We start from the raw sequence: 23,134 nt of genomic DNA, 5'->3' as shown, positions 1-23,134 counted from the left end.
ATATGGATTTAGCAAAAGGAGTGTGTGAAACCTCAAGGATTAGGTCTAACTATTAATTATTTAATGATACCTGCAAAGGAGTTGAAGTGTTACCATTTCATTTTTGGAAGAAAAAGTGCTTTTTAAATAAATACTCTTTTTGGTCACTTCACCCGTCACCGCAGGTAAAAAATATGACAAAAATCTGAAGACAGTCTCAGCTTTGGGATAGTTTCAGAGAAAACCACTAATTATAGAGACATCATGACTTTGCAAGACAGCTGGGTCCTTGCTTGCTTTCTTTTGCAAACCATTTGTGGGACAATAACTTATTTGCATAGCGTTATTCCAATGGGATTAACAATACTGCTCCGTTAGCAGCTTGAAGGCAAGGATAAAAACAGAGGTGACATGCAGAGTGGTGGATGTTAAATACCATAAAGCTGAGGTTAAAACTAGAAAACTCTGCCTCTCTTTTGTCATGTTCTTAAATCCAATAGGTTAAAAATATAACTCCGATTCGAACACTCCTATTTCACAGTCTAAGAAAGTGGATGAAAACGAACCCTTGCTGCATCCAGATCTGAGATTTTTTTTGTCATAAACGTTAACAGTTTTCTACTCCAAATGCACCAGGTCATGGCCCCAAATGCTCAAAACTTCCCTTTCCCACAACTAATTTCCTTCTCGTGGCCCCAGGCCTCTATTCTAAAGACATTACAGACCTGGAACATTTTAAGTGTAAAATCTGTTTTTAGATGCTCTGAAAAGTACCTTGAGTTTAATGTTTTTTTGCCATGTGAAAAATGTGTTTTGTCACCTTCTTCTCGGGCTAAACCTGCCGCAGGGATTGTGCTCAAACATGCCGGAAAAAGTCACCTTGGGCCAGAGACCAAAAGCTGCATTCAAAGCCCACTGAGGTTGCTGGGGTGACACCCAGTGATTTCACCAGGTTTGGATCAGACCCCAAGGGTCAACCTCAGAGGTGACGGCATTGGAGAATTACCATCTAGGTAGTGCTACCAGCGAGTGCACTAAGGAGCTCCTATTTCCTTGGAGTGCTGCGGTGCCTTGTCCCTTGGTGGGAGAGAAGTTGCACTCCCAAAGCCACTTCATTTGTGGATAGTTTAACCTCCTGTATAGCATGTCTGCCACCTTCTGGCCTATCAGCAGCATTCCTATGACCCCTTCCGGCTGCCTCACGCTAACACATTTATAATAATCACTTTGCCCCTCAGTTCCACCTCAGAGGGTTCCTGGTTCATCATTAATAAGTCTTGGCAACTGAGGTCAGTTCCTGAATTTTTAGACGACTGAATTCTAAAATTGTATTGCTGTCCACGTCCTCCCCCACCCACCCCGACCTCTTGGGAAAAAACAAACCAAAACCCTCCAGCCAGCCGTATCTTTCTCAGCCCCATGGAGAGTGAGCGCACAATGAGATCCTGGGAATCGGGAGCTAGACACTGGCTTGAGACTATGAAGACCAGGAGTCTCGTCCCAGCTCTATCTGCTCTATCACTTTCCCTCCCACGCTTTTCTGTTTAAATTGTTCCAGGCAGGGATTGTCTCTCATTCTGTATATTTACAGATAAAGGGGCCCTGACCTTGCCTGGGGGCTCTAGGTGCTATTGCAATATAAATAAGAATAATCTGATTGTATGACAGTGAGATCTGCTGCCAGTGAACTTCAGCATAGAGAAATGCCATTTACACTGAAGTAAAATGAAAGCCCGACCTATTCCAATGCATGGCACCAGGCCACTCACAATACCTGGCTCTCAGATAGCACTTTCTATTGGTAGCTCTCCAAGCATTTTACAAAGGATGTTACGTTTTTCCAGATGGGGAAACTGAGGCATTGCGTGGGGAAGTGACTTGCCAGCGGCAGAGCTGGGAACAGACCGCAGGTCAACTCTGTCCCACTCCAGAGTGCTGACAATTCACGTTAGAGCGAAGCCCCAGCTGTGCAAATCACCACACTATCACCGCCATACAATTTCTCAGTGTAACAATGGCTATAGTGCTCTGACAATGTTGGCTGCTTATGCTTGGAAAAATAAACCGACGCGTGATGTGAAAGGATAAGGCCATCCCAGGAGACAGCGACACAGGGATACACCAGACAAATACGCAGGGCCTGCTGCTCAGCTGGTGTCATGCATAGCGCCTGGGACTCCAATGCAGGCAGGTGATTTCCATGCGGCTCTGCCCACGACCCCAGCTGGGGATCTGGTCCACAGGCTGCAATGGCCCAGACTGGGGACTATGCCAACCTGCTCATTTCACTCCTGGCCTACAGAGATAAGCCCAGGCTGGGCTGTGGGTAGCTAAGAGGTTTTCTATTGTGCCTGTTATCTGTGTACTGCACCTTTCCATGCCTAAGCACCGTCCCTGGATGCAGAGTACAGCAGCCACTCTCTCCTCAGAGCAGACTGACCGTGCTCCTGGCTGAATGCAGCCCAAACGGATTGACACTGCGGAAGAGCCCAGAATTTCTAGTATTCAAATCACAATCATTCTGGGCAAGGCAATGGCAGGTCACAGTGGCTAAGAGCCAGGGTTGTTTCTTTCCAGCGATAGGACACAAAAGAGGATGACTTCATGTTCAGCAAGAGGAGTTTCACGATCACAGGAGCATAGAAATGTAATACGCTAATGGCTAATATGCTGCGTGTCTGCCCAGAGCACCAGCTGCTGAGAGACTGGCTGGTTCTTGCTCCTCCTCACCAAGGTGACGGCAGCACCGCACTGCAATGACTAGAAAGCAACAGTGCTGCCCAGAAGGACAGAGACAATTTGGGGCAACACCCCTTACCTCTGACACAGAAATGCTATCGCTGGGTTTTGCATATCTGTGGTAGCCACATAACTTTGTATTGCACCATATTTACCTCAGCCCTTCCCTGGCCGGAGACACCCCACCCCATGCTATGAGGAAATGGACCATAAAACCCATACCAACAAGCCAACACTGACATGGGACTGAGTGAAAACAAACAGCAGTGTGCGTGATAAAAGGTACGCTATGAAATATTACCACTGGTCCTGTTGGCCCACTCACAGGGGCAGCGTATTCATGGTACGTGTAGAAACCTGCATGGAACTTGGAGGGAGCACAGGTGGCAGGATGGAGATGATTGGCAGCGGCACTGGAAGTCAGTCTGCGTGCACATGGCTGGAGAGCCAATTTAGTTTTAGAACGACAGAACCCTCTCATGTTATTCCCAATATGCAGAACATGAAACACTCCCTAGAGTCAACTAGTGACACGGACAATTTTGTAGAGACAACTCCCAGTGCCATCACCCATGTAAATCGTCCAGTGTTGAGAGGGGAACATCCCTCTCAGCTGGCCCACAGTGGCAGAGCGATCTGGTGAGCTCAGATCAACCATGAGAGCCAGCTGGTGGGAATTCTGCTCCCTCCTCTGACACAGACTCATTGTACAGCCTTGGGCCAGTCCTTTAATCTCTGTCTTTTCCCACGCCTGCTAACTGGCTGAGCCACCCAGGCCTCTGGCAGGGGCAGCCTCTGCTCGCCCTGACCATAACTGCTCTTCCGACCCTTGCAGCATGGACTGCAGCCAGCTTGGCCTCAGTTCCCATGCAGCCGGTCCCCCTTTTCTTCATTGCCTCCGGAAGCCTCCTGGGACCACCCCTAGCAGCTCTTGCGCTCCTCACCCTACAGGAGCGGGGCCGGTGCCAAACGGATCCTCTCACCACTGCCTGCCATGGGATTTCTTCACCTTCCTCTGGAGCAGTGGGCGCTGACCACTGTTGGAGACAGGAGCCTGGGCCAAAGGCACCTTGTTCTGATCGAATCTGGTAGTTCCTTAATTCCTAACTCCATGTCTGAGAATTAAAACCACCCTGATAGAAAGGAAAAAGCCCTCGGGAAAGAAACGAACATTCTTTTCCAAGGGCCTGAGGCCGGGAGGGAACGTGGGAACAGCCGTCTCCCTGCGCTGCTTCTGATACAGCCGCTCTGATTTCTTCCCAGCCCCAGCAGTTCAGCCAGGCCTTTGCAGGCGAGAGGCAGGCGCTGGGATTTCTGATCAGACAGATTGGGACCTGTCTAGAAGCCACGCAGAGGCAGGCAGGGTTTTTGCCCCGTGCCTTTCTTTTGAAATATTGGATGAGGGTTTATTTTACTAGGCGCAAATTACCCCATCTGTAGCGCAGTCACGCGGAAGCGAGGCTGGCTCTTGCTGTCCGAGAGATGACGGTATCCGAAGCCCCAGGAGCAATACCAACAGGGTTCACGTGGCTTAGGCAAGAACAGCCCAGTCTGTGAAGTCAAACTGACAGGCCCAGAGGCCAGCCTAAAGCAGCAGCTCTCCCCTCTCTGGGGGCCTGCAGAGAGTCACAGGGTGCAGCTTGGCAACTCATTCCTGACGTGGCCAGAGATGGCCCACGGCAAGCAGCCATGAGGGCTGGTATAGGGCTAACGATGTTAAAGGCCCCTAGAGTTACAGGTTCACTGCCTGACGTTACACAGCAATAGGCGCATTTGGGGTTATTTTTAAACAGCCTCTGATTTTACTCGGTTACTTGGCAAACACCCAAAATCATTCATGCAAATTGAAAGTTTGATTGAACATGAGAGATTAAAAACAAGCATTTACAGCGAAACTGGGGCTGAGTGATCATGCAAAACCCAGTCACACCTGATCACAGTCTTGTTCCTTTTGGAGTCAATACATCAGTCTCTCTTATCTTCACAGCAACTTTCCTTTGATGAAAAGGAAAAAGTTAATTTTACTCCCCATCTTTATCTGAAGGGCATTCACTTATCCTGTTCTTAAAGAACAAACAGACCCAAGGTGGAGGAGAGACAGGACAGAGAAGAGGGGGGAAATATGTTTTTTATTGATGTCTTTGGGGCACAGGATCACTGGTTAGCTACGAGTGGATGCCTTGGCTGGCAAGTTGACCATGACACATGTTGCTTGGACTCTGGCTAGTTACGGTCTGGTCAGGGTCATCATCTGGGTGGAGCCTTTCTCCTTAGACAAGGCAGGTTTGGATGAATGCAATATAGTTGATTTCAGGATTTGATGAAAAGCCGAGAACGAAATAGGCTGGGAGGATTAAACAGGGGGGCAGAAACCACCACCACAATGGGAGCGAACGAGACAGGAACTCACGTGCCTTTGCGGTGCTGGTAATTAGGGATCCCCACAGGTGGGCTGGGGGCTGGATGCCTGGACAATGTGATGACTTTCAGCACTCGCTGGTGAAAACAAATTCCTCAAAGGAAGAAAGTCTTTCCATCTGATCTGCTCCTTCTGGAGGGGTCAGAGAAGATGAGATGAGCTGAGATGAGCTGGGATGCAAGGTGGGACGGGAGATGAGAGAGAGAGCTGATGTTTTTTCAAAGTCTCTTTTTAAGAAACCCAGAAAGGGGAAAAGTGGGTTGCATAGTTCATCATCTTCATTATTTTGTCCACCAATTCTGTCACCCCAATTTTGTTTAATTAACTTCTGGCTGTTTTTAACAAACATCATTTCAGCAGTCCTTGAATTATATTAGGTATTTTTGGTTTAGACTAATCCAGTTTCTTTGTCTGGTTTTCTTGTATCTTTTTATAACATTCAACATCAAACGTCCTATTTTTATTTTTTTGCCAAGTAGGCAAAAATTACACATTATTGTAACATTTTATGAACTTTTGCTCCCTGTTTACATTTAAGCTTACAATAGGGGTACACTTTGTAGGGCCAATAGTCACAACATAATCCCTCTCTTTTATGAGCCAATTACACCTAAAGTTGGACATTTGTTCATAAAATCACAGTTATAAACAAAACAAACTTAAAACTTAATATTGCTTGGATTTAAATTGGCTTAGCATTATTTCTTGTCAAATATGAAAAATCGTATCGGTACAACTATTTGAATATTAGTAAAATCAGAATAAATTGAGCATTGATGTATTGAATAATTTCAGCCGAAGGTAGGTATTATGGGCTTTCATGCGCAGGATGGTAGAGTTTAACATTTTTATCATACCAAATTCATTTGTCATATTTCTGAAAGCAAAGTCTGTTTTGAGTAAGACTTTTTTTTACCTCTAGGTAAATTTTGCTTAATACACAAAAACAAACCTTTAAAGCCAGGTTGTAGCACACCCGTTTTATTTTGCCACTTCATTAAAGAGCATAAAAGGTAACTTGGAGTAAGAGAGTTTATTGGGTTTATATGTATATGTGGAAAAGTTCCCGGTTCTGAAAAAAGAGAAACAAAGCTCTGAAGCACAGAGAGCGCCTGTGTCACAAGAACCAGAGAGCGTACTGGCAGAGAATGGTCGATTCAGAGGAAATGTAGGTGTCTTGCAGACGGACTTGGACAGGAGATTGTGAGAAAGCGCCAGGGACATGACTTGGATGAGAAACATTCTGAGCGAGACCCAGGAGGGACTAGAGTAGCCAAAGGATAGCGTATCAGACTGCAAGTCAGGAATATGAAGAGCTGTTACAAGACCTAGCAGACTTAGGAAAGAAAAGGAGGCACTGGCGTTAGCCTATTTAAACTTGAGAAAGGAAAGAGAGACAGACAAACAACTATCAGGCTCTGTCTACTCTACAGGTTACGCTGCTGCAATTTATGTCGCTCGGGGTGTGAATAAACCACCCCCTGAGCGACATGTTATAAGAACATGAGACCGGCCAGACTGGGTCAGACCAAAGGTCCATCTAGCCCAGTGTCCTGTCTTCCGACAGTGGCCAATGCCAGGTGCCCCAGAGGGAATGAACAGAACAGGTAACGATCAGTGATCTCTGGCATAAACGCTCGTGTGCACATCGCTATGTCGGCAGAACTGCTTCTCCCGCTGACACAGCTTCTGCCGCTCGCAGAGGTGGTTTTTTTATGCTTTCTCCCATTGGCACAGAGCGTCTTCCCCAGACGCACTGCAGCGGCACAGATGTATTAGTACAGCCGCTGCACTGCTGTACGTAGAGACAGACCCTCAGTGTGACTGCAATTAGAAGTGCAAATGAGAGTTGCTCAGAGTGATTTAATCAGTAAAGAGAAGGATGCAATAATGGAAAGAGGGGAGGCCAGAGAAGAATTGATTGGTATGAGGAAGAACCTGCAGGATTCTTTGAATGCTTACGTGATGTTGAAAGGAGACCTGAGAAATTGGAGGGAAATTAGACAGTTTAAAAAGACTGGCGTTACAGGAACAAGGGAACTTTGTTGAAGACCATCAACAATTTGATTCTGTGTCATCTTTGCAGCCTGCTGAAACTGTGTGAGAAAGGAGCCCTGAATTAAATAGCAGAGAGCACAAGCACCCCAGCCATGACAACACAGGCAGTGAATAAAAGTGCTCTGTGGTGATTCATAAGGAGCTGCTGCAGTGTTTGAACCAACTGATGAGAATGTTTAATTCAGCTAATGCAGATGTTAATGTTTACTCGTACTTAACTGTTGTGGAAAACCACCTGAGCGATTTAAGTCAGAGAGGATTAGCTCTCATATGCTTGGATAAAACACAATTATTAAAGCAAACATCTGCTGAGGAAGTTATAGAGTGGATGACATCTCTATCAGTGTCAGCAGAGTTTTACACTGACACCGCTTGCTTTGTGGAGAGTACTGTATCTTTAACGGCCCAACGAATTGCTCATAATGTTAAACAGGAAGGACAAAGTATTTCTGAATATTATAAAAAGTCTTATTTTGCAGGACAGGAACATCCTCAGTGTGAGACGCATGATTTTTAGGTGCTTTTTATCAGGGGATTAAATCGCTGGATACAGAACCTTCTACCTCAAGAAGTCATCCAGTCCAGCCCCCTGTACTGAGGCGGGACCCAGTAAACCTAGACCAGCCCTGACAGGTGTTACCTGTTCTAAAAAAACCTTCAATGATGGGGATTGCACAACTTCCCTTGGAAACCTGCTCCAGAGAGTAACTACCCGTAACATAGTTTCCATGCTGCTTGCAAGCGTTTCTCTCTTGTGACTAGTGGGAGAGAAGTTTCAGCCTGTCTGGGAAATCAGAGGTTGTTTATACTTCCTAGATGAGTAGGGAGAGAGCGTGTGTGGTATGTTTGTGCAGACAGGCGCGTCGTGGATCAGATGATTAAGCTGCAAGCAGGAAATGGGAAGTTCAGCTGCGCAGGTACAGGGTGTGATCTGAGCACTGGGCTGCGAGGTGCGGAGCGCTCTCAACTCCTGCTGACCTCACTGGGAGAGAGGAGGCCCAATTCCATCAGGAGGCACTCAGCACTCAGCCGGCTCAGGCTCCTAGCGTTTGCTTTTTTAGGGGACTGCGCTTTTGTTTTGGTTACTTGGCAGGTGCTCTGATTTTCTGGGCGCATTAGTTGGGGTGTCCCCTCAAGGAAACCTAAACTATCCCCTGGATTTCCAGTTGCATGCTGTGCAGTCTGCGCCTTGGTGCTGACACCCCCCGAATAAATGCAGTGTCAGAATGGGTGCAGAGGCCGGGGTTCCTGTGAAAGGTGCGGGTGGGGCGCTATCCAGCAGAGAGAGATTTACTGTTCCCTCAAACCCCAACCCGCTACAGCCAGAGTTATAATAGATCCACCTACAGCAAGTGCTAGAGCTGCTCATGCCCACCCCTCCTAGAAGGGATATTAAACCTCCTGCTTCAGGGCTTAAACGGAGACAGAACATGTCCCACATCTGCTACTGCGGGGTTTGACACACCTTCCTCTGAAGCAGCTGGTGCTGGATGGACCAAGCTGGAGCCTAGGGCTTCATTGTGGTGGGTGCTCATAGGAAGAGACAATCACTGCCCTGCAGCGCTTACCGGCTCAATGGACAGGCAGACGCCTGCAATATTCGTTAGGCCCATGGTGGAAATGTGGGGCTGAGGCACAGGGAAAACAAACACCATCCAGTGCTCTGCAGCAGGAGGACTCAGAGTGCTGCACAATGGTGTATTGTTATCCTTGTTTTACAGATGGGGAAACTGAGGCCCAGAGAGGTGATGTGACATGCCCAGTGTCTCTTCGGGACTCTGTGGCAGAGCCATAATATGAACCTAGATTTCCTGGGGCCGAGTTCAGGGCCAGGGCCTCATCTCCTCTCTCCTCTTGCTGTCCCCACGTGCTCTTTAGTGCGACAACGGAGTGTGGATTCCAGTCCCAGGGGACCTCTTTAATTGGTGCGATCTTGTGAAATTTAACACAAAGCCCATCTGCCTTTGATGTTAATTATTTTCATTTCATTGGATACTACTTTTTTTTTTTTTAAACCATCTCAGGGTTGGAAGGGACCTCAGGAGGTATCTAGTCCAACCCCCTGCTCAAAGCAGGACCAATCCCTAGACAGATGTTTGCCCTAGATCCCTAAGTGGCCCCCTCAAGGATTGAACTCTCAACCCTGGGTTTAGCAGACCAATGCTCAAACCACTGAGCTATCCCTTCCCCTGGGTTGCCAGGACATGACAGAATTCAGTCCGCCTGGGCAATGTCTGCTGTCTGATGCTGTCCTGGAGATAATAATGACCACTCCGATCGTTGCTGCCTTCACGCTGACACGGAGAGGTAGGTCAGCTGGGTGGTTTTGCCGACACTTTGCCAGCCTGACCTGTGTTTGACATGCTATCATGTTTGTACGTATCATGACTTTGGGCTCCAAGAATTCTGGATTGCCTGGGATGCTCCTGGAGTTTCCTTGCTTTCAGGGTTTGACAGAAGTCCTTACTCAGCGCTAGCTCTCACTGGAGCTGCACTGCTAGAAGTATTTGATGGATTGGTTTTGATAGCTACCGAATGGTCTCCTCTGCAGATTGGAATAAATGTACCATCCCTGCAGCTGTCAGATTTCAGCCATCTCATGTGAAAATGACTCACTCCCCGGCTCTGCGTATGTCACAAACCAAGTCAGCAAAACAAGCCAGCTTTGTGCAGCCGGGGCAGCACGACAGGATTCCTGGGCACTGTGAGAAGTGCTCTGGGTTCCAGGCCAGGGACCCGGTGTTAAGCAGCGAGTTCTGCTCCTTCAGACGCGCTGCTGTTTCTCTGGGCCACTGCCTCCCTCCGAGCCCCTTCTGCTGCTTTCCTGCAGCCTGTGCTTAACACGGCCTCGTTTCTGGTCCCCAAACCTCTGGCTTCTCCCTAGGTCCTCCCAGCGCCTCCTTTCTCTGCTGGAACGCAACCCCTCAGGACTGCCTCTCTGTGCCTTGCTGGGCTCACCACACCGACTTCTGGGCTACAGATAAAAGCGGAGTGCTGCAGCAGTGATCTCTGCCCTACCCACTTCCCGACCAGCTCGCCCTAGACAGCCCGGCAGCGCTCATGGCTGGCCTGAGTGAGAGCCTAGGAGCTGTCGCATCAGACAGGCTCCCGTGGTCCAGGAGCGGCATGTCATTGCAGAACAAGGGGCTGTGCCAGACCATCACCGGCCTCAGAACTCGACAGCCGCAGTCTCCCCTGGCTGGCCACTGTTGTGTGAGCATCCAAGCGCCACTCCAGGGAGAGGTCAGCGCAGGCACGAGGGCGTAGCGGTGCCGTGGCCACATGCGCTCCTGAGGTTATGGTGTCCGATAGCGCACCTAGGAGCACGGTGGCCAAGCTGAAGTGTGAGCTGCCATGTTAGTGGGTGCTGGGGGCTCAGGTCTGCTCTGGATGGGGCCTGGCGCTGATGTCCCCCCCCCTGCTTGAACGCAGGCTTGTTGCATCACAAGCCTGGGCTGCGTATTGTAGCTGCCCCACTGCTGTGCCCGCGGCGCTCGGAGAGTGATGGGCTGCGGGGGTCATAGCAGGGAGGGGAGCTCATCCCCTGGCTCCTGCTGGCGTCGACGGGAGCTGTGCCCTTCGAAAAGCAGGCCCAGGGGTCTCACCGTGGCCCCACAAGAGAAAGCACCTGGAGTTGGAGTACTCTGGAAAACTTGCGGGTTCTCGCAGGCCACTGGGCCGACCGAGGCTCAAGGACGTTTGTAAGAGGGACTCAAAAACTTTCAGCATCGACACCACAGAGCGGGAAGATGCAGCCAGCAACAGGTCATGCTGCACCACGGCGTTAGAGGGTGGAGAGAGGTGTTTGAGAAAGGGAGGAAAGTACAGCAGGCCTCAAGCACTAATAATGCACCAGCTTCATCCTCTGGCCTGTGCTTTCCGCCTGCGGTATCGGGGGCAAGCACCGTCCCTCGAGAATTGGGGTTTTAGCCGCTTGCGACGCTGCAGCACGACACGCAGCAAGTGAAGTGCCCTGGCACGGATACCACGGTCTTTTGAGACGGGCCGTTGCCATGTCAGCAGTGGCCACAAGCTCAGCTGAGTGCAAGGCCCCACGGGGCTGTGCTCTGTGCGGCGAGAGCAGGGCACGGTCGTTGCCATGAGGAGTTTACAATCCACACAGCCGAGACAGAGGGGGAGAAAGGAAGGATATTGCACTCACAGTTTGTGTGGGGGGAACTGAGGCACAGGGCAGTGACTTGGCCAAGGCCATGCAGGGAGTCAGTGGTAGAGGCAAGGAACGACCCCAGCTCTCCCATATCCCAGTCCAGTGCGTTAGCCACAAGCTCATCCTCCCTCCACTCCAACCCTGCCTGTCTCTGCAGGTGGCAGGGACACCTGCCTGAGCCCTCTGCTATTCAGCACGACTCTGTTTCCCTGGTGGTGTTATTTAGAACTGTGGAGTTTTCCAGGACTCGGGTCCCAACGCCCCTTGGCAGAGGGATCCCCTGTGAGCTGACTGCCTCTCCTGCATCCTTCTCCTGGCCCATCCTCCCTTTGGCTCCTCTCTCTCCTTAGACTGGTGCTGGAGGTAACAGTCCAGTTACAACTCACTGGCTCCTTGCGCTGGGGAGAACAGATGCACCCGCTGGCGGAGCCAGGTCTGGGCTCAGCAGCGAGCCTGCCAGCCTGGGTCAGGAGGCTTGTCTGTGGAAGGCATCAAGTACTTCTCCTTTCACAGTGTTCCTGATGTAGCTGACAACGCAGCTGCTTCTCCGGAACTCGCATGTCATGCTTCATGAGCTCTGGAGATGGAGCGTGAAGGCCCAGCAACTTCAAACTGACCCAGCCGCAGTACAGACATCTCCTAGGCAGTTGGGTTGATGCTCTCGGCATCCATCACAGTTACAACTGGTTCCCCTGGGACGCAATGCAGTCATTGTAAAGCTGCTGATCTCAACTGTCCAATGCTCAGAGGCTGTTTTCAAAAGTCACCATCATCCTGGATTTCCAGATCCTGTATTTTCTAAATCCTCTGCCTATGGGGCTGACTTGCTTTCAACTTTGCAGACCCATAACCATGTTGTAAAGAACCTCCTAAATAATGAACATCATCTGTACCAAATGAGCACTTGCCTGGACCACAACACGGCAATGACAATGAATCCTACCTTTGGGCGTAGTCAGAAGATTGCTGCCATTTTGCCCAGTTCAGGTTCAGCTGCATTGGCCTCTATTTTTCCTGGGCTCCCAACTGTCAATGGATGAAGTTCCAAACAGGATACACCTAGCAGCGAGCGCCTCCCATACCGCCCCTGGCAGCGAGCGCCTCCCATACCGCCCCTGGCAGCGAGCGCCTCCCATACCGCCCCTGGCAGCGAGCGCCTCCCATACCGCCCCTGGCAGCGAGCGCCTCCCATACCGCCCCTGGCAGCGAGCGCCTCCCATACCGCCCCTGGCAGCGAGCGCCTCGCATACCGCCCCTGGCAGCGAGCGCCTCCCATACCGCCCCTGGCAGCGAGCGCCTCGCATACCGCCCCTGGCAGCGAGCGCCTCGCATACCGCCCCTGGCAGCGAGCGCCTCGCATACCGCCCCTGGCAGCGAGCGCCTCGCATACCGCCCCTGGCAGCGAGCGCCTCCCATACTGCCCCTGGCAGCGAGCGCCTCGCAAAGTGCCCCTGGCAGCGAGCGCCTCGCAAAGTACCCCTGGCAGCGAGCACCTCCCATACTGCCCCTGGCAGCGAGCGCCTCCCATACCGCCCCTGGCAGCGAGCACCTCGCATACTGCCCCTGGCAGTGAATACCTGGCAGAGCTTATTTATTGGGGACATTCAAGCCATGATTTAAAGTTTCCTGGACTCGTTTACAAAATCTGAATGGCTCTTTAGGTTGGAAAAAGACTGGAGGCGAAACCTTCTCTTGTAGCTCCCCCTTCTCTCTGGTGTGTCAATTTGAATATTTGCTAAAAAATGGATTATAGATCCAGAGATCCTATGGTGAGACGGGACAACGGTGATCATTTAGTCTAAACTCCTGTACAGCACAGGCCAGAGAACTGCCCCAAAATAATTCCTAGAGCAGAACTTCTAGAGAAACATCCCATCTTTATTTCTAGTAAAAATATGTCTAGCTTCAACTTCCAGCCACTGGATGGTGTCAGACCTGTCTCTGCTAGACAGAAGAGCCCATTATCTAGTGTATCTGTTCCCATGTAGGTACTTACAGATTGTGAACAAGCCCCCCTCAACCTTTTCTGTGTTAAGCTAAATAGATTTGAGCTCCTCAAGTCTATCACTAGAAGGCCTTTAATCGTTCTCATGGCTCTTCTCTGAACTGTCTCCAGTTTAACAACATCCTCCTTGAGAACTGCGGGCACTAGACCTGGACGCAGTATTTCAACAGTGGCTGCACAAGTGCCAAATACAGAGATAACAGAACCTCGCTATCTCTAGTCAAGATTCCATTGTTCTATACACCTAAGGATCACACTCACCCTTTTCGCCAGTGTCGCAGTGGGAAGTCAGGTTCAGCTGATTATTATGAAATCATTCTGTAGGCTCTTTATTGTTTCAATTAGGCACCCTGCTCCACCGTCACTGAAGGCTTGGAGACAGACAGACAGACAGAGGGGTGTGCATGGGGATAAATAGCTAGCTAGGTAGATAGCTTCAATGAGCCTCATGCTCATGTAACGATTCAATAAATGACAATACCTCACCCACCTTGTCTCCCGAGTGTCTTGGGACCAGCACGGTTACAACACGGACAGTCCTAGGGAAGGTCATAGACGTGTGCTGACACACAGGAACAGTGAGAGCAGCAATAACAGCTAGTTAGGGAAACTCGAAGGGCCTTTTGCATGAATTCACCACTTGGAACACATGCGTTTGGAGTCGTGTCCCGGTCGGGGGACGGACGGACTCGGATCAGCGCTGTGAACACCTCTATTCTTTTACAGCGTGATCAGGTTTTTTGAGCTATTTTATTTTTTGAAACCAGGAAACAATGTACAGAACATTTTTAAAATACTGCAAAGCCAGTAACAACCAACATTTCAGGCCAACGGCTCCATTGCTACAGTGTCTTGCCTGAATGGAATGTTAAGTGGTCACTGTATTTCAATTTCAGGGCTCGGCCTGTCAGTAGAGACTGCGTTGCAATTTTCTTGGACGGGAAATGTGATGTCAGCATATTGGAAAGCCACTGTGATTTGTTACTATGTGACTGGGATTGTAACCTGAGTTTCTCGTATGCTCCGCTTTCCTTTTCTCTTTTATTTGGCTGAATTAAATTGTTTTCTGTAATGCAAAAGGTGGTTCCATTACACTTAAAAGCAACAAATTGTTTTGATATCAGATCTCGCCGCCTTAACATGCCAGCTGACAGGCTGCAGCTACAGAAACCATTAAGTTTGTGCTGATCATTCCCAGAAAATTAGAAAATAGCTTTTTTATTGTAATATTATACTCACTGCTCCAGACAGGTATGCATATTTTGTACCCACAATCACTTTACTGAAAAGCCTTCAGGGAAGGAAGAGTTTGAATTAAGCCCTCCAATCTTCTCCTGAGCCGCAGGTTTGAAAGCGAACGATTGCTCAGAAAATTAGATCCAGCTCCCCAGCATATTTCGGGGTTATTGCTGAATCTCATTTTACAGTCAGCTTTCTCTAGGAATAGCAATTGGCTCATGTTTTGTGCATGACGTTCATAAATCAGCAATACAAGCTTGGTGCAATGGGAGTCCCGACAGAGCAAGAGATCAGCTCTAGGACAGGGCTCAAAGTCCTTACAATTGCCTGGTTCTTTCACATACGTCGGGTGGATTCCCCGGTTTGGCCTGGCTGCGTTGGGGCGTTCCAGTGATGCACAGCAGGTACATGGCACGGCGCACAGCCACTTGAGCAGACAGGTGAAGAGAGCAGGGCAAACATTTTTGGACAAATACAGTTTAGGGTCGACCAAAACTATTAGCCAATTCCATGAATAGTTTCAGCCCAAAAGATTGTTTTGGAAAAAGCCAAAACATTTGCTCTGACATTCTCAAAGCGAAACGTTGCAACTTTTTGTTTCGAAATGTAGCGAGATTCATTGAAAACAAAAGCAGTACAAAACTCCCAAAGGGTAAAAACCACCCAAAACTGAAAACAAAAAACCCCAATCCCCAACCCCACCCCTGGGTCTCCTGGAGGTTTCCTTGGAGGCCCAATGTGTCTTCCCTGGTAGCGGGGCAGGCAACTGGTGCTGGGACAGCCAGGAGAGCAGGGGTGCGCCTCACTGAAGTCGAAGTGCTTGGTGCATGTTCTGGGCAGGGAGGTGCACAACTGCCTCCATCAGCAGAACTTCAGTCTGGTCTCCCTCTTTCTTGGTCCGCAACTTGAAGTCTCTACAAATCTATGACACGATTCCCCCCCGACGCTTCAGGCAACTGGTGTGCCGGTCCGGGGCTGGCAACAGCTTTTTACAGACAAGACAGGTTTGAAGCCCCGTGACCGAAGCATGTCCCAGAACCTACAGCAGGGAGGGATAGCTCAGTGGTTTGAGCATTGGCCTGCTAAACCCAGGGTTGTGAGTTCGATCCTGGAGGGGGCCATTTAGGGATCGGGGCAAAAATCTGGCTGGGGATTGGTCCTGCTTTGAGCAGGGGGTTGGACCAGATGACCTCCTCAGGTCCCTTCCTACCCTGATATTCTGTGATTCTATGAAACTGAAGCCTATGAACTCTCTAAAAGGAAACTTAACACGGAAACACTCAAACTATGATTAAATGGGCACCAATGATGTGCAAAAATGGACAAATGGGAGGAAAACTTACGAAAGCAAGAGAACAGGCTCCACCAACGATCCTGGGCTGTGAGAAGGACCTGAGATGGGTCGAGGTGGCTGTGCCCTTTATAATCTGGCACAGAGGCAAGGGTGCATATGCTGCCTCAGCAAGTACTGCTGAGGGAAAAATCTCCACCCCTCACTGGGTGTTCAGCCCCTGACGTGGAACGGACATGGGCAATCACCCAGCGAAGACGTCTGGATCCTGAGTCTGCTTTTGACTTCCCATATGCTGCTGAAGAGGAAATGAAGTCACAAGAATCCACGGCACTTGTTATATCTGAGTGTTTTACACAGTCTCCGTTACCTGAAGGGGATCAGACACAGTGGGAGGATGATGCGGTTGGTTTGGTGCAGTGGAAACAGCTGAAGTCAGCTAGTTCGAATAATAATATTTGTGCAGTGACTGAGTGAGCAGTTATTGCTGAAGACAGAGGCAAATTAAAGTGCATCCAAGCAATTTTAGCTGCATTGCTTGGTCTAATCTAAGGTGAAACACAGACAAATGTTCTCAGTGGTGAAACTAATAGGTATCGCCCTTGCTTCTTATTGCCTTTCCCCAGCAGTTGTACTTAAAACCACAGGGAAAATCCGTAGTAAATACAATTGGTGCAATTTTTATCTATATAGCTAAGCAACGTTTGATGGGGCGGGATATGAGTGCGATATCTTCCTTTAGCTAGCAAAGCTCAGAGTCTCTCAGGCCCGGTGCTCATCCCATAGATTAGAAATCTGAGGAGTGTTCACTGTTCAGCTAACCAGAGCTGGAGAAGCCTAGACTAAGAAAACCAAGTCCAAATACATCCATCTCACTGCAGTCTTTAGGAGACCGCAGCATTTACATCATACCCACTTCAATGCCACAAATACAAGTTTGCAGGATACTCTTGAAAGGTGTGTCAAACAACACTGGGGTTGTGGCAGTAAAGACAAGGTGCACTAAAAACACTCGGGGGGTTTAGTGAGGCCGTCACTAGACACACAGATCATATACAATGGCTGCTGTGTTTCAGCCACGGCGATCGTTCTGAACAGAACGGACGGTGAGTAAGTCAGTTCTCACCTTTTTTCACAGAATGGCTTACAGCAGGTCATGGACGCTCCCCTTCCGCTCGCGAGCCCGTAAGGGCCTGACGGCAGCAGCAGCAACTGCTTACATGGAAAGGCCACATTACAAATGTGTTTCGTGTACTTTTAGCTTCTCCTGGGATTGGGCAGTTGGAAAACGAGGAGACCGTACCAGACAAGCAGCCGGCTCACCGTGGACAACAAACAACCGCCCCCAGAAACTGCTCCTCGTGCCCCTCTGGTTGTGAGCTGCGGTGGTAAGGGTGCCAGTATGCATTCATTCAAAGGCTGGTGTGAGTATTGTACTTTCTCCAATAGGCCTCAGGCACCCCCGTTATTTTTACTGAAGTAACACCTAGGAGCCTTAGCCATGAACCAGGCCTCTGCCGTGTGAGGTGCTGTACGAACACAGAACAGAAAGAAGGCCCCAGCCTCAAAGAGCAGGAGGATTGGGAACAGGGAGGCCAGCATGGGCTGTCTGGGAGAGCACTATGGAGCCATGGAGCTCTGAGTATTTCAGGGTCTGAGCCCCGGCAACCAGCTTGGATGGCCACATAGGAGAACGTTTCCCGAGATGGGGTCCCTAGGGCCCCAAAGGAGGTCCTACAAATGTTCCCCTGAGGATACAGTGATGAATCTGAGCCCCATATGTAGGCGTAGGATTTTATATTTGTATCAGAGGTTATAATGATTGCCGGTTATAATAAATGTAGTATGTATTAAATGCATTTATATATGATTTGATTATCCTGCCAGCCACCTTTTTGAAAGCAGAGAGGAATGACGGTCTGGGACACTGGTAGAAACGCATCTGACAGACTGCCAGCGTCTGTACTGATGTTAAGCCCTCCAGTCTTTATTGGTCCGCAATTGGTCAGGGACAGACCAGAACAATCCTTATGGCTGATTATGGTCACCCTCTGTTTTAGGATAAGTTACAATGTTTACTATGGGGTCTTGTTTCCTATATGCATTACAAATTAGGCCCTTTAGTTAAATATACATTTCTTTGTTTTAAGGTCTAGTAAGCAAGAGACGGGATCTTGTATTGTGTCTATGTTAATGAGATTAGAGGCATGTTGAAGGCCCGGGCCCCAATGTGAATTGTTTTGGTCACAAGATATAGTAAAGATTTAATTTACAATGTCTTTTTTGCTCAACATGAAACACTGCTGTTTGTATACCTTCGAAGGTCTCTTTAAAAGTCTGTTTGTGTGAATAAGGAGTGTATGCATCAGAAAAAGATAAGGTGTGAAGGCCATTGTTAAAGTCAGATGGTCAAGGGAGGAGTGAAGAGACTTAATGACACCAGAGAACCATCAATGTGCATCCATAATTGAGGAAGGTTAGATTGATGACCGTGAGGTGGAGGCTGGCACCCCTAAAGACAAGACAATTGATTAAATCAAAACCAGGAAAGGATGACCCTGGAGGTGCTTTGGAATATTAACATCAAAAGGTAACACCAATTAAGGATGTAACCGGTCATAAATGACACAGCAAAATCCACAGAATTCAACTGAGAAAAAGGACTATAAGAACAGGGTTCTTTGCCATGGGACTTTGGGCTTGTTTTGCCACAACTCCAGGAGCATCTGATCGCGACCGACAGAACCCGGCTCCCCTCTGTGACCACTCTGGCTGGCCACTAGATTGATCCAGACTTTGGACTGGTAACATCGACTGGTGCGCGCGCGCGTGTGTGTCTGTGTGAGAGAGAGAGAGACTGAAAAGCATATGCTAACAGCCGTATTCTCAATAAATGCAGCGTATTGCCTTTTTCCCTGAAAAATATACCGTGTGCTTCTTATAAGCATAACACATAGGCTACGTCACAATGCAGCACATTTAATTCCATGGTGCATAGTGTCCGTGGGGGATCCTGTCTCGTCAGGAATGGCTGAAGCACCTAGAAGTAGAAAGGAACCCAGGATGCTGCCTTGAGACAGGACAACAGGTCACCTCGTGCTCCTGACTGAGCGTATTACAGCCAGTGTGGGCCACCACCTCTCCAGCTCCTCATTGTACTGCAAATCCAAGAGGACCTGAAGCAGAGGAGATGAGGGGCGGGTAGTGGAATACAGATAAGGACCACACATCAGGAAGAACTTCCAGTTACAGTAAATAACCTCTATTTCTTCTTGGAGGGCCACTCCCCGTGTGTGTTCCACTTGCAGGTGATTGACAAGCAGTGCTCAGACTGGAGGCGGGTGCGAGGAAGCCAACGGCAGATGCTTGCAGCACTGCAGATCCCACGGCTGCGTCCGCAGCTGAGGTGTGATCTAAGGCACAGTGTGTCACGAATGTGTGACTGGAGCTCCTGGTGGCCGTCCTGCAAATGTCTTGTACTGCGACCTGCTGTTGGGATGCTGTAAAGGCAGCCTGTGCTCTTGTGGAGTGAGCGGACACAGTTAGGAGAAGGATATGTGCTAACCTGCAGCACACTCGGATGCATCCCGAAACCCACTTAGAAATTCTTTCAGATATAGCTTGCCCACGCGATCTTTCTGCTATGGTGATAAAAAGTCTTGGTGACTTTCTGACTGGTTTGGTCCTTTGCAGGTAGAATGCCAGGGCATGCTGGACGCTGAGGGAGTGAAGTCTTTTCTCCTAGCTAGAAGCATGGCGCTTTGGAAAGAAGACAGGTAAGTGGAGACTGTGGGAAATGTGAAATTCAGAAACAACCTGGGGGAGAAATTTAGGATGCAAGATAAGGAAAACTTTGTCCTTCTGAAAAACAGTGTAGAAAGGGTCTGCCAGGATGGCTCCCGGCTCGCTGACTCTTCTGGCCGAAGCAGTAGTCATCAGAAATGCAACCTTCCTGGACGAGTGGGACATGGAGAATGTCATTAAGGGTTCAAATGGAGGTCTGGTGAGTGTTGACAGGAGAGATTCAGGTCCCACTGAGGTGTAAGTTTGATCAGTGGTGGGAAGGTCCTGGTTAGGCCCTTCATAAAACGTACTGTAACTGGCTGAGTGAAAACAGTGTCCATCTATCGGAGGAAGGAAGGCACTCATTGCTGAGAGGGGGACTCGCATGAAACTAATGGAGAGACCTGAGGTCTCTTGGGATAATCTAAAACAATCAGAATCCTTGCAGTGGCTGGAGAGTGTTGACTAATCTGCACCCAGGCAGAGAAACACCCATTTGGCCGGCAGCAGATCCTAGTTGAATCTTTCCTACTTCGGGTAAGGATAGCCTGAACAGGAGACAAGCAAGAACATTCTATTCCGGACACGCATCACAAACCAGGCCATGAGGTGGAGTGAGTCTGGATTGGGGTGCTTGATTCTGCCCCTGTCCTGAGTTAGGAGGTTCAGGAAGGTGTTGATCTGATTTGGGAGGGGAGCGGGGCAGACATTGTCAGGAGCTCCATGAACCAAAACTGCCTGGGCCAGTTTGGTGCTAGGAGAATGATGCTGGCCCCGTCGTAATGTACCTTTCTTATGACATGTGGAAGCAGCGGAATAGGAGGAAAGGCGTATCTAAGGTCATTTGCCAAGGACAACAGGAAAGTACTGCCCCAGGAGCTGCAGCCCATGGCCCCTTTAGAGCAACATGGCCAGAAAGAGGGGCAGCTGGTGGAGGAGAACCCTAAAGGATTCAGTATCAGTGGTCCCTGAGGAAGTCTGACCTGAAGGGATAGGGAGTGTCACTCCTCAAATGTCCATCAGGGCTCAACTCTCTCCATGGAGAGACAGGAGTGACCAGACTCGTCCGCGTCTGCGAACTGCTCCTCCGGTAGCGGAGGGGCTGTCAGTACTGGAGCACTCCTGTCAGAGAGCTGGGGGTAAGACGGCTCCTGGGACACTGCAGTAGTATCCTTCTCTGGTGTAGTAACATCCCTCACTAGGGCTGTGCTGGAGGGGAGACCGCTGATAAGGGAGGAACATATCTTCTGGTGTTGTGGAAGTCTCCGTACGTCCTCGTGTCCGGGAGATTCTGGCAGTCAAGTCTGATGGAACTGCTGCACCCTTGGAGGCAGAGTGGTCCTTGAACAAACCAGGTGGCACCAATGAGGAGTCTGGACCTGCACTTGTAGACAGAACCAGCAGATGTCTGTCCTTCCGCTCTGGTGCCAGCATGACTGATAGAATCGGAGGATCTTTCTTTCTACGTACTTCACCCTCCAGTCCAGGTGTTTTCAGCAGAGCCAGTTCCTTAGGGTCTGTGCACAAAGGCTCACCTGACCCCAACGGGAAGGAGCATCTCTCTTCTGGACAGTCCTCAATGAGGATCTGTGCTGAGAGTGCCCTCTATTCTCACGGGAAGCCCTAGATGAAGAGTCTTTGGACTTGGGTACTGGAGGCTCCACTCATAAGCATGGACTTAGAGGGGTACTGACTGCCAGTTCAGGCTGATGTACTGGGGGTGAGGGGGCGGGCGGGCGAGTGTGTCTCCCCGGCTCGGACTGAAGAAGGGTCTCACAGCCTTCTCCATCAGGTAGTGACTCAGGTGAAGCTCAGGAGATTCTCGAGTTCTGGGTAGGAGCAAGCGACAAATACTGCACGTTGCAGAGATACGCGTCTGATCCAGACAGAGGCAGCACTGATGTTCGCTGCTGATAGGGAAGGAGTGAGGGCAAAAGAGACAATGCTTGAAGCCTGGGACTCTGAGCATAGTCCCAGACCCGGGCAGGGAATCTCCAGGAAGGGGGGAAAATGCACTATACTAACTATACTATAAACTACTAGCTAGCAGGCTCAGAAGGATAAAACTATTGGCAATTGTATTTACAGGGTCTACAAAGGAGCTGAAGGAAGGGAGGACACAGAATTCTGACTCAGGCCACATGGTGGTAACAAGGAACTGGAGATGCATCGGCCTGCACTACCTCTTATGCTCTCGGTTGGGAGCAGGAGACCAGCTGTGCATGGGGGGGCCCCAAGAGACACTGCTTGCAGGAATTTCCGTACTCGGGCGCATGGGCATAGCCATGTGTGGAATACAGATCGGGACCAGCACTTGAAGGCCTACAGACTGTTAGCCCCTGCTGGTGACCTCAGAGCTCCTCTGCGGCCATCCTCACTGCAACCGGGAAGGCTAGGGCCAGGCTGAGGGTGGACAGTGGGGTGGGCTGTACCAATTCAAGCTGCATTGCTAACGCCAGCCAAGCAGGATGCTCTCCCAAGCAGCAGAGGGGAATGCAAGGTGGTTTGGGAGGAAGGCTCACCCCTCAGACATTTGTACCCTTTACCATGTGGTGAAACGTCCTCATCTGTGTTAACAGTTACCCCAGCTGGTTCCAGGACTGACTTGCTCCCTGGTTGCCTCGCTGGCTGCCAAATGACTTCTCCCGCAGCTCATCTTTGTGCCACAGCTAGCCTGCCCCATTGCTCTGGTCTAGAGATGTCTCTCTCACTACCCTGTTTCCCCGAAAATAAGACATCCTCCGAAAATAAGGCCTACTTACAGTTTTGCCTCTCGTTGTAATATAAGGCATCCCCCCGATAATAAGACCTCCCCGATAATAAGGCATCCACCGATAATAAGGCATTTTTCATTTCTGAAAAATAAGACATCCCCTGAAAATAAGACCTAGCGCATCTTTGGGAGCAAAAATTAATATAAGACACTGTCTTATTTTCGGGGAAACAGGGTAGTGGGCCATGAAAGGCAAGTGTCAGGAATCATTAAAAAAATTTATTACAATCTAAAGCAAAAAAATCTGAATTCCCCACTCCCCATGCAACCTTCCCGTTCAAGGTCCAACTATTCTTTGTCAACCTCCCAAACCACGCACATAAATCAAATATACTGGCTTAGCACCGATATCTCTATCACTCTTTTATGGTAAATGTCAGGGGGTTGTGAATGATTATTATTTACTTTGACTGAGGGGTCAACAAGCTCAAGAAACACTGGCCTAGACACGGATAGCTCCTGCCACTGATTCATCACACCTCACTCTGCGGCCCTCCTCCTATCACCATCTCCCCAACCCCCCTGCCATCCTCTGGCACTGCTCAAACCATTTCTCCTTCCTCCTGTTGTCCGTCCTCATCCCCCTCCCCCAAGTACATCTTCCGTCTCACCTCTAGCAACTCTGCCCCAGCCCTCGGCTTCCCTTCATCCTACACGCCTCCCTGTCAACACTTCTGCCC

At 49.6% G+C, this 23,134-nt stretch overlaps 1 long non-coding RNA gene across 1 annotated transcript; it reads right to left on the bottom strand.

Annotated features, from left to right (window-relative positions):
- Positions 1-4,830: 4,830 nt before the first annotated feature.
- On the bottom strand, positions 4,831-22,685 carry LOC128834576 (uncharacterized). The gene is made up of 2 exons (XR_008444452.1): positions 22,444-22,685; positions 4,831-5,269 (listed from the first exon to the last, which is right to left on the bottom strand). It is a non-coding gene; the product is annotated as an uncharacterized LOC128834576 (long non-coding RNA).
- Between the last annotated feature and the right edge of the window lie 449 nt (positions 22,686-23,134).

Source organism: Malaclemys terrapin, chromosome 3 (assembly GCF_027887155.1).
Source record: "Malaclemys terrapin pileata isolate rMalTer1 chromosome 3, rMalTer1.hap1, whole genome shotgun sequence".
Lineage (NCBI taxonomy): Eukaryota > Metazoa > Chordata > Testudines > Emydidae > Malaclemys > Malaclemys terrapin.
This window is presented reverse-complemented; position numbering and strand designations above follow the sequence as displayed.